The 12,618-nt window shown below is 43.4% G+C and overlaps 1 long non-coding RNA gene across 2 annotated transcripts in view; it reads right to left on the bottom strand.

Annotated features, from left to right (window-relative positions):
* The window catches only part of LOC141076022 (uncharacterized), a 173,643-nt gene that overhangs the window by 120,139 nt on the left and 40,886 nt on the right, over positions 1–12,618 (bottom strand). For both annotated transcript variants that reach the window (XR_012227395.1, XR_012227394.1), the window contains exon 2: positions 6,526–6,597. This is a non-coding gene — a long non-coding RNA (uncharacterized lncRNA). The remainder of the gene's footprint in view (positions 1–6,525; positions 6,598–12,618) is intronic.

Here is a 12,618-nt window from a genome sequence, read left to right as displayed (position 1 = left end):
GATGGAAACACAAACGCAGGCAGGAAAATAGACTAAGCAAATGATGGGGCCCACACTGACTAGACAGGGCTGGAAAGACGCTGTCTGCAATCATGCAAAAACCCCTGCAAAAAGTCCAACACGTCTGATGCAAAAAACACTGAAGTCGCACGACTTCGCCCACTATATCAGTATTCTGGTATATTCTGAAAGCAGAGCAAAAAGAGGCCAATCTAATAAGGGACAAAAACAAACTGGCACAAGCAGTAACATATGGACGGTGATTCAGCACAGCCCCAGCCGAAGCTGGCTGACCCACACAAAACTGAGATAGACAAAACCAAATCAAATGCAAACAGAATAGCAAATGAACACTTAGCTGAACATGCAGGGACTGAGCTGGAAACATCAGACCTCAGGAGGCAAGAAGAAAATCACCAGCAGGGATAGAGGGAGTCGGCTGTCTTAAATCCCAATCTGAAACCCCAGATCTCCAATCGTCGTTCTCATTATCAGGTGTCAAGCCTCTGTTAATCAGATCAGCTCCATTACCTCCAGTAACCACCAGAGGGAGCCCAGAAAGAGAACTCGCAACCCCTCTGTCAATATGACCAGCTCCACTACCTTCAGTAATAACCAGAGGGAGGCCAGAAAGCGATTTCACAACAGGAGACACAGATTAGATATTAGAAAAAACTTTATGATAGTTAGAGTGATCAATGAGTGGAACAGACTGCCACGAGAGGTGGTGAGTTCTCATTCAATATAAGTCTTCAAACAGAGGCTGGACAGACATCTGTCTGGGATGATTTAGCGAATCCTGCTTTGAGCAGGGGGTTGGACCAGATGGCCCAGGAGGTCCCTTCCAACTCTACAATTTTCTTTGATCTTATGGGGTGGCATATGGGGCATAATCTATGGAGCATCTTATGGAGCAGCATATGGGGGCTTACTGTATGGAGCATCTTATGGGGGCAGCATATGGGGGCATAATCAATGGAGCATCTTATAGGGGCAGCAAATGGGGGCATAATCTATGGAGCATCTTATGGGGGCAGCATATGGGGGCATAATCTATGGAGCATTTTATGGGGGAAGCATATGGGGGCATAATCTATGGAGCATCTTATGGGGGCAGCATATGGGGCATAATCTATGGAGCATCTTATGGGGGCATAATCTATGGAGCATTTTATGGGGCATAATCTATAGAGCATTTTATGGAGCATAATCTATAGAGCATTTTATGGAGCATCTTATGGGGCCATAACCTTTATGGAGCAGCATTATATTGGGCATATTCTATGGAGCATCTTATGGGGCCATTATTAACCTCTGTGCAGCATTATATGGGGTGTATTTTGTATGGAGCATCTTATGGGGCCATTATTAACCTTTGTGTAGCATTATATGGGGTGTATTTTGTATGGAGCATCTTATTGGGCCCATCATGAACTGTATGGAGCATTATATGAGGCTCCTGATTCAATGTGGTTATTCAAAAACATTTAACCTACTGATGTCTCAATTAATTTTACTTTTATTGATATCTTTTTATTTTTGAAATTTACTAGTAGCTGCCTCATTTTCCACCCTAGGCTTATTCGCGAGTCAATAAGTTTTCCCAGTTTTTTTGTAGCAAAATTAGGGGAGGTCGGCTTATACACAGGTCGGCTTATACACGAGTATATATGGTAATCATTGAGCACCACGGAGTACCATTTGTTTTGTTTCATTTCTACCATTGACTTAACCTGCTTAACTATACAATTGAATCTCCTCCTGTGTAAAAACCACATTCAGATCAACTGTCTTTACAGACAGTTAGCGCAGGTGTCCTATATATATATAACTTTTCAATGATATTCTAATTTTGTGAGATGCACCTGTACATTTGTTTCATGCAAAAGTGTTATGCGAGCGTTTCATCAGACTATTTTGTGGTTTAAGATAATAATAATAATAATAAATTTTATTTCTATAGCGCCGACATATTCCGCAGCACTTTACATTTCAGAGGGGATTTGTACAGACTATAGACATTACAGCATAACAATAATCACATAGATTATAACAAATACCAAGAGGAAAGAGGGCCCTGCTCGCAAGCTTACAGTCTATGAGGAAAGAGGTAGACATGAAAGGTGGATGGTAACAGTTGTCCTGATTGTATGGAGCAGCCATAATGTTAAGTGTGTAACAGTACAAACACAGAGGGCTAATGGATGCATAAAGCATGTGGGAACATGATGCGGGGAATCTGGTTATGGTAAAACTTAGATTAATGTGTTGAGGCGATAGGCCAGTCTGAATAAATGTGTTTTCAGGGCACGCCTAGAATTGCGGGGATTGGGGACTAATCGTGTTGACCTGGGAAGTGCATTCCAAAGAATTGGTGCAGCACGTGTAAAGTCTTGGAGACGGGAGTGGGAGGTTCTGACTATTGAGGATGCTAACCTCAGGTCATCAGCAGAATGGAGGGCGCAGGTAGGGTGGTATACTGAAACAAGGGAGGAGATGTAGGGTGGTGCTAAGCCATGGAGGGCTTTGTGGGTGAGGGTAATAAGTTTATACTGAATTCTGGAGTGGATAGGTAGCCAGTGTAATGACTGGCACAAGGTAGAGGCATCGGTGTAACGATTGGTGAGGAATATGATCCTGGCTGCAGCATTCAAGACGGATTGGAGAGGGGAGAGTTTGGTAAGAGGGAGACCAATTAGAAGAGAGTTACAATAGTCGAGACGAGAATGAATAAGATAAACAGTAAGAGTTTTTGCAGAGTCAAAAGTAAGAAAAGATCGAAGATGTCTGGAGTCTGTCTACTAATAATGCCCCTGCCACAATTATCTGATAGAGTTCTTTGTAAGTGATAAAAAAGGGATTTGCTTTCAAGTGACTTGCTGAGTGCACTATTTATAAAAGAATTTTGCCAGTATTTTGTTTCAACAAAAAAAAGCTTCTAAGCTTTCCTTAACATGTGCAGATTCATTATACGGACAAAAGTATTGTGTGCCACCACATTATACCTACAGCAGCGTTCATAACATTCCAACCTACACCTATAGAGATTGATATGGAGTCAGCTCACCCTCTACAGATAACGACTTTCACTCTTTTGGGAAGATTTTTTTGTACAAGATTTTGAAGGCGTGTGTTGAAATTTTCCCCATTCATTCCGAAAAGCATTTCTGAGGCCAGTCACTGATGTTGAAAAGGACGGGATCACAATCGTCAGTTTAATTTATCTAAAATCTGTTGGATGGTGCTGAGGTCCACACTCTCTGCAGTCGGTCATGTTCTTCCACAATAAATTCCCAAAACCATGGCCATTATAGACCTTGCTTTGTGCACTGGGCACAATGATGGGGAACAGAAGAGGGCTTTCCCCAAATTTTTCCTAAAAAGTTGAAAGCTACAATTGTTCAAAATGGGACAACCAAGTATCCCTCATCCGCCAAATGTTACAGATGGTACAATGCAGTGAGGCAAGTAAAGTTCTCCTGGCATTTGCCAAACCCAGACTTGTGCATCAGATGCCAGATAGAGACATCTGACACTTGGCATTGTGCTTGGTGATGTAAGGCTTGGATGTAGGTGGTCTAAAAAGCAAAAAGTACACCAGCTCACCATGTGTAGATAGGCTTAATCTAAGGCAGAGGCCATGTTCCTGTGTAATGGAAAACGAAGGGCAGTATCACTTATGCACTGCTGAGATGAAAAATCCTTAAAATCAAATCATCCATTGGAACAGGTTACAAGTCAACGCGGTTCGGGGTCACGCAGGTCCCCTTCATCAGTACTAACCTCTGCGTGACCTCGAAACACATTGACTTGTAACCTGTTCCAATAAATGATTTGATTTTAAGGATTTTTCATTTCAGCAGCGCATGAGTGATACCGCCCTTCGTTTTCCATTGTACCAGTGATCGTCCTCACGACCGGTATCTGTGCAACAGCTGTCACGTATTGTTCATGGGTTGCCATTAAGCAACTTGGCAAGGTGAGTGCATCTCACTTTTATGACACTCCATTGTCATTGGATAAGACACTATTGCGCTTCATCTCTTCCCAGTTTATTCACATGTTTCTTTGCATTTTTTGTATGTAGCTGCTCAGCCATGGAAGCCTAAGCCATAAAGCTCTCACTCCACAATTATTGTCCTAACGTTAATGCAAGAGGAGGTTTTGACTCTGCAGTTATGAAATCAGCAAGAGCATTTATGCACTAAGTTGTTTCTTCGCGTTACTTATGGCACTGTATAAATAAGAAGTCAGAATTTAAGGCCATAAACAATAAAGTCACCATGACCTTGTATTGTCTTGCAAGAAATATCACTACATTGCAAGAAACATAGCTAGTAAACTCCACAACCATACTTTAAAACTAAATCACAGAGTTGGAAATAGATGTATGATACCACTATGACACAGATGTATGCTGCTGAACTGTCATAGTGGCAGCTCAGTAGCTCTGTTTTCCTGATACAATCATTTTCATGTAGGAGTTAGAGAGAATTTACATATATATCACAAGTACTGTACCATTTATGATGCTGCTCAATGGACCCTCTATGTAAAAACAATATAACCAATAGTATTGCCATACATTAACTATTGTAAGAAGGGAGGAGAAAAGGTCCAGGTATGTTACTGAGACGGTTTATATTTTGACTGGATTTTAGGTCCGGAATTTAGGAATGGTCAAAAGAGCCTGAGTGGGAAGGGTCATTCCCATAATCCAGTTTGGGTCTTACTGGCCTAATAAAATGTACCTGGTCTTGCTCAGGTAATGTGCTGAGGTTAGAGAAAGACAGACCTGTGGGTAGTCTGCACTGACTGCTGCCTAAGGCTCCTGTAATTCCAAGTTGGTGAGACCATTTTAGTTTGCCTTACTCAGAGAGACAACTGTTTTGTTCTTTATTTGTGCAGAAGAACTGTTATTCATTTGTGCTGAAGAAGAAAGGCTGCTTTATTTTGGGACTGCAAAGTTTATGAAGGACAATAAACTTTACTCTGTTTTGATATAAAAACCCTGTTCTTGCGCGTATTCAAGTGGCTAGCAGAGAGCTGAAATCCCTACACTATATTGTGGTCCCATGCAACTTTGACGGGGTATTATCACCCTGTAGACTACAAAACAGAGAATAGGATATACTGATCAGACGCAGTCACAGGCAGAATACATAATATTTACATCCACAGTGACTCATATGTGATGTCTTTTATACTCCTGTGACTATAGGACTGAATGAAAAACCCTTTTTACAGCAAAAATCACAGCTCTACAATAGTATAGTACCATGTACAGTATGACGGTTCTATTGACCATCATCCCTCTATATAAAATGAAGTTCATTTACTCAACTTTTGTGATGGTTAAACTTATCCATAGCTTTGGAGCTGGGGTGAGCTGCGAGATTGTGCTGAGAATATCACATTCTGCTTATTTTCTATTTCTATTTAGACAATCAACATAAATAGCAATAGTTCTCAGGCTTTCAATGGAAAGAACAATAGCATCTAAATGCAAATGTTTAAATGGCACATTGCAGAAATGACGGGTAAAGACTTCTGCCGAGTACTGGGAACAGAAAATAAATCTTGCAGTAATCATCAACAGATTGATGAATCAAAAAAATGCATTTATTTAGTGTTAAAAAAAGAAGAAAAAAAACAGCGAGTAGATCGCAGACTAAAATGTAACCTTTAATCCATTAGGTTAAAACATGAATGGCACAGGATTGCCGGGCATGTAGAAAAACACTTCAGAAACAGATGACGCGTTTCGACATAACATAAGTACGTTTGCTCTATGGAACCGTGCTGAGTGCCAGCTGCTTAATGAAGACTTCACAGAAGGGTTGAGCTGACTATAGTTCGCTTTTTTTTTCTCAATTTATTTAGTGTTTTATGAAATTGTACAATCCGTATACCACAAATATAAATATATGCTCAGTGGCCGGTGAATATTGTCTTTACAAAAGGGATTGTGCAACATAGATATTTTTAATAATCAAATTAAGATATCGATACATATATTATAGTTTTTTTTAACATGGTTTTTCATCTTGCTTTACAGGAGAGACGTGTATGGGGAGGCTAGGACGAAGAAGACATTGTGGCAACAAAGGGGTTGTTAGGATGTTGTGTGAAGTTTTATATATTTATGATATTTGTGTGATAAAAAGTTAAGTTATATTTTATCCCTATGGATAAAATATAACTTAGCCTGTGTTGTGTGTTCCATACAGGTTATGCCTAAGGCCGTCTCTGGGAATGTGGGCGGTCTGTCCACTAGGGGAACCCTACAGTAGATAGGGATACCCAGTTTGTACTACGCTATGGATTAGATCAGGGGTCCTCAAACTTTTTAAACAGGGGGCCAGATCACGGTCCCTCGGACCACTAGAGGGCCGGAATATAGTTTTAAAAAAATTAGGACCAAATTCATATGCACACTGCACATATCTTATTTAGAAATAATAAAACAAAATAGGCACAAATACAATATTAAAAATGAAGAAGTAGTTAAATCATCAAACTTACCGATTTTTGGGGGGTTCTTCGAATATCTTACACTTCGAGTCAATTTTTTCTCTTTCTTGATATCATTGTTTCCTAGGGATTCAAAATTGCTATTAGTAAATTACCAACATATATACAGCGCTAAAAAAACAATATACCAGCAATAAAATTTCCCACACAGAGACATACAGACTGCACTGCCCATCAATGCGGCCTGATCAGCGCCCATCAATGTGGCCTGATCAGCGCATATCAAAGCGGCCTGATCAGCGCCCATCAATGCGGCCTGATCAGCGCCCATCAATGCGGCCTGATCAGCGCCCATCAATGCGGCCTGATCAGCGTCCATCAATGTGGCCTGATCAGCGCATATCAAAGCGGCCTGATCAGCGCCCATCAATGCGGCCTGATCAGCGCCCATCAATGCGGCCTGATCAGCGCCCATCAATGCGGCCTGATCAGCGCCCATCAATGTGGCCTGATCAGCGCATATCAAAGCGGCCTGATCAGCGCCCATCAAAGCGGCCTGATCAGCGCCCATCAATGCGGCCTGATCAGCGCCCATCAAAGCGGCCTGATCAGCGCCCATCAATGCGGCCTGATCAGCGCCCATCAATGCGGCCTGATCAGCGCCCATCAATGCGGCCTGATCAGTGCCCATCAATGCGGCCTGATCAGAGCCCATCAATGCGGCCTGATCAGAGCCCATCAATGCGGCCTGATCAGTGCCCATCAATGCAGCCTCACCAGTGCCCATATTGGTGGAACTCCACTTTTACCACAGGCTCAGACTAGTGCAAGAATCCCCAATAGGCAGCATTGGTCCCTAAAAGGCAGGTAAATGTCCCCAATAAGTAGCACAGGTCCCCAATAGTTAGCACAGGTCCCCAATATGCAGGTAAATGTCCCCAATAGGCAGCACAGGTCCCCAATAGGCAGGAAAATGTGCTCAATATGTAGCACAGTTCCCCAAAAGGCAGCACAGTTCCCCAATAGGCATCACAGTCCCCAATAGGCATCACAGTCCCCAATAGGCAGGTACAGGTCCCCAATAGGTAGCACAGATCCCCAATAGGCAGCACAGGTCCCTAATAGGCAGGTAAATGTCCCCAATAGGTAGCACAGTTCCCCAATAGGCAGCACAGGTCCCCAATAGGCAGCACAGGTCCCCAATAGGCAGGAAAATGTGCTCAATACGTAGCACAGGTCCCCAAAAGGCAGCACAAAAGGCAGCACAGTTCCCCAATAGGCAGCACAGGTCGCCAATAGGCAGATACAGGTCCCCAATAGGCAGGTACAGGTTCCCAATAGGCAGGTACAGGTTCCCAATAGGCAGGTACAGGTCCCCAATAGGTAGCACAGGTCCCTAATAGGCAGGTAAATGTCCCCAACAGGCAGCACAGGTCGCCAATAGGCAGCACAGGTCCCCAATAGGCAGATACAGGTCCCCAATACGCAGCACATGTCCCCAATAGGCAGGTACAGGTCCCCAATAGGCAGCACAGGGTCCTCAATAGGCACGTACAGGTCCCCAATAGGTAGCACAGGTCCCTAATAGGCAGGTAAATGTCCCCAGTAGGTAGCACAGGTCCCAAATAGGCAGGAACATGTCCCCAATACGTAGCACAGGTCCCCGTTATGCAGCACAGGTCCCCCAATAGGACCCAGAGTTAAAAAGAAAAGAAAAAAAAAAACAGTACTCACCTATGTCCCCTGCTGCTCTGAAGAGGCGCCCGCTCATCTCCGTCTTCTTCCAGCACAGGAACAGGCGGCGTGACGTCATCAGGCCGCGTAGGCGGCGTGATGATAATCACGTCGCCTGTGTGGTCTCTGCTGCATACTGAGGGCTGCGCAATGCCTTTCCTTGGCGCCTCGTCCCGCCCGCGATTACAGGGCCCGTCGGCCCTGTAATCAGTGAAGTTTAATGTCGGCCTGGCCAGGGGCCGGATAAAAGTTGCGGCCCGTGGGCCGTAGTTTGAGGACCCATGGATTAGATAGTCCACAGAGTTGGGATTAGCCCACAGTCTTGGAGGGGTTAGACTAGGTTTTATACAAAATATTTTCCAGGTTACAGTTTAGTGAGAAAGAGATAGTCAGAGTTCAGGACTCAGTGCAAGTTCTAGGTGTAGTGGAGAGCAAGGTTAAAATGCAGGTTTCAGTGCAGTAAAGGTGCAGCAGAGAAGAACGAGTTCAGTTAGTGCAAGGTTCCTAGAAGAATGAAGACACATCTGCAGCCATGTCTGGACACCGGGACAGTCTTGGGCCTAAGGTCCATAAGAGGTATGAAGAGTCATGTCTCTGTCTCCCCGAGTCATGGCACCAACCCTTCCAGGGCGAGCTGACCTAGTGAGGACCACCCCCTATATAGGGAGTGTCGGGGCAAGCCCAAGGGGATAAAGTACCACGACTGCTGGCACCAGGTGGCCGGCTCACAGGAGACACGAGTGTGTCTGCAGGAACGTGCAAGGCGTGGACACAGGGACCCACAGGGTACAGGACGAGTACACGGGAGTGTGCTAGATACAGGATAGTGCAAGGCGGATACACGAGGGCACGTATGGCGTGCACAGACTAGCACTCCCGGGAGCGAGCAAAGCAGGGCATGTGCAAAGAAGCACGCCAGAGAACAGGGTTAGACTGAGTGTGCGCAGAGGAGCACACCTGAGTGCATGGCTAGGCAGTTGTGCCAGGAGGCACAACAGAGCATAGAGCAGAGCATGTGCCAAGGGGCACGACAAAACACAGTGCAGAAACAGAGCACGTGCCAGGAGGCACAACAGAGCACGAGGCAGAGTACAGGGACAGGGCGTGTTCAAGAGGCACAACGGAGCACAAGGCAGAGTACAGGGACAGAGTGTGTGCCAGGAGGCACAACGGAGCACAAGGCAGAGTACAAGGACAGGGCATGTACAACGGAGCACAAGGCAGAGTACAGAGACAGAGCATGTGCCAGGAGGCACAACAGAGCACAAGGCTGAGGACCCGAATACAGCGCACAGCCAGGCAAGGACAAGGCAGACCAAGCCAGGAAGCACAATAATCAGGCACCTCGCATAGGAAGAGGTGGCCTGATATAGCACACGAGCACTAGAACTTCCGGGTCAGGTCCTCCAATACCATAGAGAGAACGTGACCGGAGGCAGAGCAGAGAAGAGCGGGCGTGCGCACTAAAAACCTTGTGCAGACATGGAACTAAGTACGAGAAGTGCGCGTGTGCACCCAACGGGACCCCTGGAGTGGCTGCGGCACCGGAAGAGGTGACGTCGTGCCCGAGGTCCCACCTCCAGGTGAGAGTGACGTGACAGGCGGCATGACAGAACATGTCAGCCAGGTCGCAGAGTGGGGTAAAAATGGTGGGTCTCGGGATAAGACGGGGACAGGGACTGATGGGACACAAAGCCAAGAGAACATCACTAAAAAGAGACTGTGTTAATCTGTATGCTGCAGCTGGGTGTAAATGAATTGTACAGTAAAGTTCTGTTAACCCGGACCCAAGGTCTTCTGTCTTGTTTGTAGCCGGATCCAGACCCATGGACAGGGAGGTAACAAGGACTCCCGAAGCAAAAGTGAGTAAAGAACATGCTCCACTACATCACACACTTCACCCAGACATCCATTTAGAAGAGGGGCTGCAGGCAACCAGAACTCAGTTCTGGCCCACAGCAAACACGCCATGGCTCCCCCTTCACATGCACCATATGAATGTTGCTGGAGATGACTCATTGACGTCTCTGGGAGATACTTCTATTAATTACAACTTTCCATGATGTTGCACCACCCAGTGTGCAATTTTTTCTGGATTTGCCTGGCAGAAACCTTCCTTATTATGCCTTTATTTGCACGAACCAGTTTGTGCTCTGTATCGGCCACAACTCTCTTCACTGTACGATGATCACGCTTATGTTTTTGTGAAATATATAATGTTTTCATACCTTGTCCAAGGCATTGCACTATTTGATGCTTTTCGGCAGCAGAGAGATCCTTTTTCTTTCACATGTTGCTTGGAACCTGTGGGCTGCTTAATAATGTGGAACGTCTCTCTTAAGTAGTTTTCCTTTAATTGGGCTCACCTGGCAAACTACTTATCACAGGTGTTTGAGAGTGATTGCCATGATTCAAAAACCCCTGCAACACTATACCACTAACTATTTCCATGAGTTTATTGGGAAAACAAAAAATTACATATTTATAACACTTAAATTCAATTTGCATAATAATTTGGAACACAGAATTGAAGGCTACAGACAACTACATAATACTTTGTGCAGAACTTTTTTTTCCATTCCAAAAATTGAGCTCAGTCCTACGCAGAGATAATAACCAATGGCTTCCCTATGATTCTGTTGCATCAGTAATTCAACGGATCTATTTTCCACATTAATTCCATTCTACTTTTCCTCTAAACATAACAAAACAAGCAGAATGTGCAAATGGAAATTTACTTATTTTACTCACTTACATAGCGCATTGAATTCCATAGCGCTTTACAGACATTATCATCACTGTCCCCATTGGGGCTCACAATGTAAATTCCCTATCAGTATGTCTTTGGAGTGTGGGAGGAAACTGGAAAAAAAACAATGCAATCATGGGGAGAACATGCAAACTTTTTGCAGATGTTGTCCTTGGTGGGATTGGAATCAAGGACCCCAGAGCTGAAAGGCTTGCCTCCATGCTGCCCAAATGTGAATTTAGCCTAAACATATCTTCATACTTTATAGCTATTTATGGTGAAGATCCCAAAAAATGGTAGTGTGGTGCAGTGCCCAAAAACTTATACTTTGCAAACTATGTTATTTTTACAGCTGTACCAAAGGAATTTCTCTAATTAAATGGCGTATGGTAATGCCACATATTTGATTAAGTGAGGACTGTAATAAATTAATTTTACATGTTCACGCTATAAACTTTGCCAAGTTCTCCAGAAGGAGCAATTTATGTAACGGATAAGATAAAAATTATGCAAAAATCCATTAGTCCAAACTTTAATTTAGAAGTCAAATCTTTAAAAAAAAATCTTGTTATGTTATAACAATATAATCTTTGTGAACATATCCTTTAGAGGTCTTGCATGAGACAGCCATTCATATGTTTTCCACGCCAGTAAAGCATTTCAACATGGTAATTCTTTGGCTTTTCTTGAGGCAGTAACGTTAATTAAGATCACTTACAGACCATAGACGCTGGATTTTTCAGTGTTTGCTCAAATACTTAAAAAATTATAATCGATGTTCCAGACCGAAAACTAATTACAGAGGAGCTTTTTATTTTACCAGAAAAGTTGGTCCAACCAACAACAATGTTGTATACAAGCTTCTATGGTTTGTGCTTCTAACTATAAATATGCAATCTGGAAGCATTACTTAAAATTCCATCCAGTAATCACATGTGCTTGACAAATGCATTCAACCATGAAGATCTTTGTGAAGTCTGTAATCTCATAATTGTGAACCTTTACACCAAATAGAAGCCTGACTTTAATGCTGGTTGTCTGGGCATAGGCCAAAGGTGAACCCCTATCTGCCCAGCTCATGTTATATCAGCAAGTCTTGACATGAAAATCTATAAACTTCCTCCAAATATGAAATGGTTGACTTAAAATCAACTAGTCTTGCAAAAAAATGTACATAAATGACAGAGACGAGTGATCTTTATACTTAGGATATTTGTACACCAAAAACAAGAAAAGATAATGATTGTAAATAGTATTAATTAAAAATACCACACCAATTATGACTTTTCAGCAGCTGAATCATCATCATAGACAGGATTGAAAATAAATGTAACACCTCTAGTTCCAGTAGGTAACTCAGGAGTCACCATTTACAAAAATTGATGTCACAGTTTCCCTTCGCCTCCACACTGCACAATGGGTTTTGCCCTGCTTCATTGCATACTTTAATACTACTAAGTTGATCCTGAGTCAGTAGTGCTTTCCTGAAAGAAAAGGAAGTCCTAGAAACCAGTGTGAAAATTGTACGATTTCTCTTCTTTTTTTAATATAGATCATAATATGGAAAATTAAAAAAAAACATTTACTATAAAAACCTGACTTAAAACATTATACCCATAATATGGGATGAAGCCCCCTCTCGACTGTTTGGGACATTTGGA

This window comes from Dendrobates tinctorius, unplaced genomic scaffold, assembly GCF_039654945.1.
Source record: "Dendrobates tinctorius isolate UK_male_01 unplaced genomic scaffold, ASM3965494v1 ptg000384l, whole genome shotgun sequence".
Classification (NCBI taxonomy): Eukaryota; Metazoa; Chordata; class Amphibia; order Anura; family Dendrobatidae; genus Dendrobates; species Dendrobates tinctorius.
The sequence above is the reverse complement of the archived record's forward strand: the minus strand, read 5'-3'. Positions and strand labels throughout refer to the sequence as shown.